Genomic DNA, 6,103 nt, shown 5'->3' with positions numbered 1-6,103 from the left:
ATTAATCCTATAATAATAATATAATATTCTTTATTGTCACAAATAGGATTATATTAACACTGCAATGAAGTTACTGCGAAAACCCCCTACCAAATGATCACATCTAATTTTTCAGCGTTAAATTCCATCAGCCACTTTTCTGCCCATTTGACCATCCCGTCTGTATCTTCCTGTAACTCAAGACACTCAACCGCACTGTGAGCTTGAAACTCAGTGAAAGGATTTCAACCTCCTCTCGGAATCTGATCACCACCTCAATCCCAACATTCAGCTTGGGTGGGCAGACAAGACAACGTCCTTCCCGCAGGCCCCCCAGCACAGACTGGATAATATCCCAAACTCGTATCCTGCTATTGTCACATTGCTCCACCACCTTGTTCTCTTCACAAAACGCCAGGAATCTCAGACCAATTCTTCAGACCTTTGATTCTCTCTTCAAACAACATCTTGTCCCTGATTAAGTCCATCCTGGGAAGAGGGGCTCGGTATTCCGAGTTTCTCTGCAGGCATCCGGTTGCTGTTGATGGACCAAAAGAGGCCTCACGCCTGAAAGAAAGCCTCTCTCACAGCCCTGCGAGCATGTCTCCATTAGACGGTGTCGCCAATACCTGCAGAGTAGATAACAATGGAGAGAAGTGTGAGCAATTTCAGCGTCACAATTCTCTGGACACAGAGCATTCAAAATATAATATTATTGAAAATACTGAACTGATCCTCTGGGAGCAGGACTCAAGTCAAAGGGGAAAATCCAGTGGGTTTCTAGTGGAAAGATTTAACAACTGGATGATGGCAGCTAAAATCAATACTTGCGTTACAATCTCTGTAGATATTCTACTGAATTGAAACCTGCAAAAGGCATATTTTCCGACTAGAAATCCAACACATTTCCCCCTGTTGTGGAGGAAGTTCTCAATCGCACAGGTGGTCAAACGGAATAAGGCTGGGCTGGGATTTGAGTCCAGATTTTTCTTCAGTGAACAGACACTTTTCCGGACGAAGCTACAGAGTCTGAGGATGTTCAGCTAATCACAAGGGAATGCTGGAAATACTGTACGGATCTGTAGTATCTGTGAAAAGAGAAATAGTTAACATTTCACAACCTGACCTTGCGTTGGAACGACCTGTTTCTCTCTCCACAGAAGCTGCCGGATCAGCTGAATATTTCCAGCATTTTCTGTCTTTGTTTCAGATTTGCAGCATCCGCAGTATTTTGCTTTTGGGCCAAAGGACAATGAGTTGCCTTTCCTGCTCTGAGGGTTATTGCAGGTCTCTCTGGCTGTGATTGTCGCTGATTCGGCCAAACATTTACAATCTATCATTAATTGACCGCGAGAATGGGCGGTGAGGGGATTCTGGAACCGCTGCAAGTCCATATGGTGTATGTACACACACAGTGCTGTTAGGGAGGGGTTCCAGGTTTGGATGGTGCCTCGCGGAGGAAAAGTCAATTTCAGGAGTGGGATTCGGGCCCTGACCTCCAGAGGGGACTGCGACCTGCGCTCGGCCATCCTGACGTATTCGAAAGGTTAGGTGCGTTTCGGCCAAAATCTGGTGCTCTTTCCGAGGGTCGGTACCGGTTCCATGGGCCGAATGGCCTCCTTCTGCACTGGAGGCAATCTATGATTACTTAAACAGGGTGAAAATGGCAGCATCAGGACACAGGGACGAGTTAAGGTCTCAGGCCAGAGTAAGTGTCCTATGTAATGACACATGGAATGTACATTTATTGTGGACTGGTGCCATCTCCTGGCTGAACAGGAGCCGTGCGACACGGACACTTTCATTCAGGAGCATTTTAAATTGGAGTGAAACAACTTACGCAAAGTAAGTACTTGATACGAAACAGTTAATCAAACTAATCTAAAGAACCAAAAGGACACGTCTCTGAGCAGTGAGCGATGGTGGTATAGTGGTGAGCATAGCTGCCTTCTAAGCAATTGACTCGGGATCGATTCCCAGCCATCGCAATAATAAATTGGGAATTTTTGCGCCTCTTCGTGAGTTTCAAACTGAGAAGGGAAAGTTTCTCACTCTGAATTTAGACGCAAATACAGCGGGGAATGAAATAAGTACTTATCGTTCTTTAACTTGGTTTCAATGTGGACAGTGTTCGACTATCCCACCCCCCCACCCCCACCCCCGCCCCCCGCGCCAGCCCTCAAACAAAAGTTAAAAATAACAGCATTTTTACTTCATCTTTGATGCACGATCAATTGCACAAAGACTAAAGTTGTGGACAGCTGCGGCTTTATTACAGTCAGATGCGAGGCCTCCTGCTGCATCTGGCGAAATGGCAGGGCACTGGAGGGCATGCATATTTATACAGTTCTCCCTGGGCGGAGCCAGCAGGCAGGAGCTACCGGCGAACCTGTAGTGCAGGCCCTACATTACATCTCCTATTGCAGTGGATCACCACAACCCCCATGAGGGGACCAAACAGAGACACAACAGACACGTCACAGACCAGGATTGGATTTGAAGCCACGTGTACAGAGCACAATGGATTATTGTGCATCCCCTTAACCACGTGGTACAGCTGCTTTACTTCAGGGCCCTTTAATACCCCTCAATCGAACTTCTTTGCGTTTCTTTCGCACAGTTGGGTATAAATAAAACATAAATTTATGAGGAGAAACCCGCAATGGTCCGCACTTGGGCTTGTGGCGCAACGGTAGCGCGTCTGACTCCAGATCGGAAGGTTGCGTGTTCAAATCACGTCAAGCTCAGGAGGATTTTCTGCCGCTGGTTCCAGGAATTTTTCTCTGTGGGAATGTTCCCGAAATGACTCCGTTCAAAGCCACAATGCTGGTAAATGCGGATATTTCAGATTGACCCGCTCAGTTTATATTTTTGAGCAGTTTAATCAAACATGCGGAGACTTGGATAGCTCAGTCAGTAGAGCATGTGACTCTACCTCCCAGTTGGCCGCGTCCATATTATTATCTGGGAATATTGAACCAACAGTGCTAACATTGTGCTACCGTGCTGTCCAAATAGTTGGTTCAATCTCACTGCTCGTGGATGACACCAGAACAACTGGGCAGTTAAAAACAAGGACGTCGCTCTTTTCGAACGGAGATGATGAGATTTCTCCCTCTCAGAGAGTTGTGCGACTTTGGAACTCTGCCTCAGAAGGCCGCGGAAGCGGGACATTGATTATTTGTAAGGCGCAGATGGGGAAATTCTTGTTCAGCAAATAAATCAAAGGTTTATCGGGGTTGCATACAACCATTGCATTCAGCCAGTTACCTGGGTGCAGAAGCGTGCGGTTTTTAAAAAATGTCGTTTTCATTTCTTTACTTGTTCTCCACTGATATATTCGCTGCAATAATTTATCTGGGCACAAAGCACGGTAGCACAAGTGGCTAGCACAGTGGCTTCACAGTGCTAGGGTACCAGGTTCGATTCACTGCCTGTGCGGAGTCTGCACCTTCTGCCCGTGTCTGCGTGTGTTTCCTCCGGGTGCTCCGGATTCCTCCCACAGTTCAAAGTCGTGCATTAGTTGGATTGGATAAATTGCCCTTAGTGCCCATACGGGACCAGTCTTTATAAATAGTAGCGTCATCACGGCCCTGGGCCACTGCCCGCCTGGAGTTTGCTAATTCTTCCCATGTGTGCGTGGGTTTCACCCCCGCAACCCAAAGATGTGCAAGGTACGTGGATTGGTCACGCTAAATTGGCCCTTAATTGGAGAAAAAAAATAATTGGGTACTCTAAATTTATACAGAACGAAATAAATAAATAGAAACGCCAAGCACAAAGGCAAGGCCGCTATGGAGATTCTTCATAAAATGCTGCAACAGAAATAGACAATGTTGGATAACTCGGCTGGTCTGGCAGCATCTGTGGAGAGAGAAACAGAGTTACAGTTTCCAGTCCAGTCTGACCCTGCTTCCCATTCTCTGTGTCCCGCTCCACAGATGCTGCCAGGTCTGCTGAGATTTTCCAGCTCTGGGCGACTGACATGGACACGGTGGGCGGAATGGCCGCACCCTGTGCTGGAACCATACTATGATTCTATAATTCTAATCTGTTCTCGTAATTGAAACCTTCTATGTCTGTATCATTCTGGTGAATCTGCATTGCCGCCGCTACATTAAAGTTCTGAATACATTTTTGGACTCCCCTCATTCCCTCCTCCAGCAGATTTTTGCTGTAAATATCCTGATTCCCGAAACTCCTCATTCTCTCGAACAATGAAATGTCGCTTGGCTTTGACACTACCCAATAGACAGAGTGGTTCCGACCTCACTACCCGATCAATGCATCTCAATCGGAACCTGACTGAATTTTAATTCTCGCGCTTCCAACACAACTCGATGCAATCCGGCCTCACAACTTGGACTGGATTGTCACATCAGTGATTGCAGATACTTTGGAAAAATGAGTCCCACTGGGAGAAAGCAGGATGGAAAATCGACAATGATGGGTTTCGAACCCACGCACGGAGAGCCCAATGGATTATCAACCCGTCCCCTTAACCACTCGGCCACCTCATCCCGCAAGCGCGTTTGTCAAATCAAAGGTTTATCAGGTACAAATAACCATTGTATTCAGCCAGCTGCGCGGATGCACAAGCTTGCGTCTGTTTTTACTTGAGGATCAATTCAGAATCCCACACCATGATCAAACGACCTTTAAATACCCTGTCCGTTTCTTCACGTGTTCTGCACTGATATATTCGCTGCAATAACTTCCCGGGAGCTCAAACCTCCTCCCGATTTCAGTCAATGACACCATCCGGGCTCGTCCGGATTTTTGAACCCGGGACCTCTGGCATTTTATCGCAGCTGAGAATCAATGGCAATGTCAGGAGTGGGATTGAACCCTCGTCTCCAGAGGAGACTAACACCTGACGTATCCAAACGGTTCGGAGACGATTGGGCCGTGTTGGGGTGCTCTTTCCGAGGGTCAGTGCAGACTGGATGGGCTGAATGGTCTCCTTCTGCACTGGAGGGATTCTATGATTACTTAACCAGGGTGCAAACGGCAGCATCAGGACACAAGGACAAGGTGAGGTCTCAGGCCAGAGCAAGAGTCCCATGTAATGGCACACAGAACATCAGAAATAAATATTTTTATTGTGGACTGGTGCCATCTCCTGGCTGACCGGGAGCCGTGCGACACGGACACTTTCATTCAGGAGCATTTTAAATTGGAGTGAAATAACACAAACATAGTGAGACGTTGTTTACGAAACAATTTATCAAACTAATGCAAAGCATCAAAATGACTCAAATTCGGCAGTAAGGGATGGGGGGATACTGGGGAGCATCGCTGCCTTCCAAGCAGTTGATCCGGGTACGATTCCCGGCCATCGCAATAATAATTTGATTGGAGGCGTTTGCGTCATTCCGTGTGTTTCGAGCTGAGGAAGAGAGCTGGAGAAAGTGAGGTGGCTGGAGGCAGGAATCTTCGCTTGTTCTAAATAGTCTGGTTGGATTGTTCACATCCGTCCGAGTGGCGAAACTGTGATCTCGGTTTCTATAGTGGTTTATTATTGGATATTGTTATATATGCTTATTGCCCCTCTGTGGGGTATTCCTGGAAGTTATTATATAAACTTTTCACGTTCTCGCTGTTATAGGGTTTGAAAACACTGAAAAACTCCCGGTTCGGTCTTTACCAAATGACATGACTGTGTTAACAAAACATAATTCATTCCAGTCAGTGGAGATGTGATATTGGCACCAATAATACTCACACAACTCAGCAGATGTTGTCTGTTTTCCTCAGTGAGAGTGAATTGAAGAGCTTCCCTATTTTGTTACTTTGAGCTTCACAGTGATGTAATGCTGTCTGCTTCATTCCTGGCGCAAATGTCCGGATCACACTGGATGCAACACTTTGATACTAATCTACTGAAAAGAAAAGGCGGATGTGCCGCAGGGTGATAGCGTCATGTTTAATTTTGGGGTGACCGAGAATATCAATAGCAGATGATGGTTTCGATCCATTGACCTCTGGGTTATGGGTCCAGCACGCTTCCGCTGCGCCACTCTGCTTTTTAGATCCGCCGTGTTCGCAATTGCTGTTCTGCGGCAGCCACGTAACTATTTTTTTCTTAAACGAGAACCACGTGTTGTGAAGCTCACCTTGGCTG

At 46.6% G+C, this 6,103-nt stretch overlaps 1 non-coding gene across 1 annotated transcript; it reads left to right on the top strand.

Annotated features, from left to right (window-relative positions):
* The first annotated feature begins 2,654 nt into the window (after positions 1-2,654).
* trnaw-cca (transfer RNA tryptophan (anticodon CCA)) lies at positions 2,655-2,726 on the top strand. Its single transcript has one exon. It is a non-coding gene; the product is annotated as a tRNA-Trp (tRNA).
* The last annotated feature ends 3,377 nt before the right edge of the window (positions 2,727-6,103 follow it).

The sequence above is a fragment of the Scyliorhinus torazame genome, chromosome 24, assembly GCF_047496885.1.
Source record: "Scyliorhinus torazame isolate Kashiwa2021f chromosome 24, sScyTor2.1, whole genome shotgun sequence".
Taxonomy (NCBI): Eukaryota; Metazoa; Chordata; class Chondrichthyes; order Carcharhiniformes; family Scyliorhinidae; genus Scyliorhinus; species Scyliorhinus torazame.
This window is presented reverse-complemented; position numbering and strand designations above follow the sequence as displayed.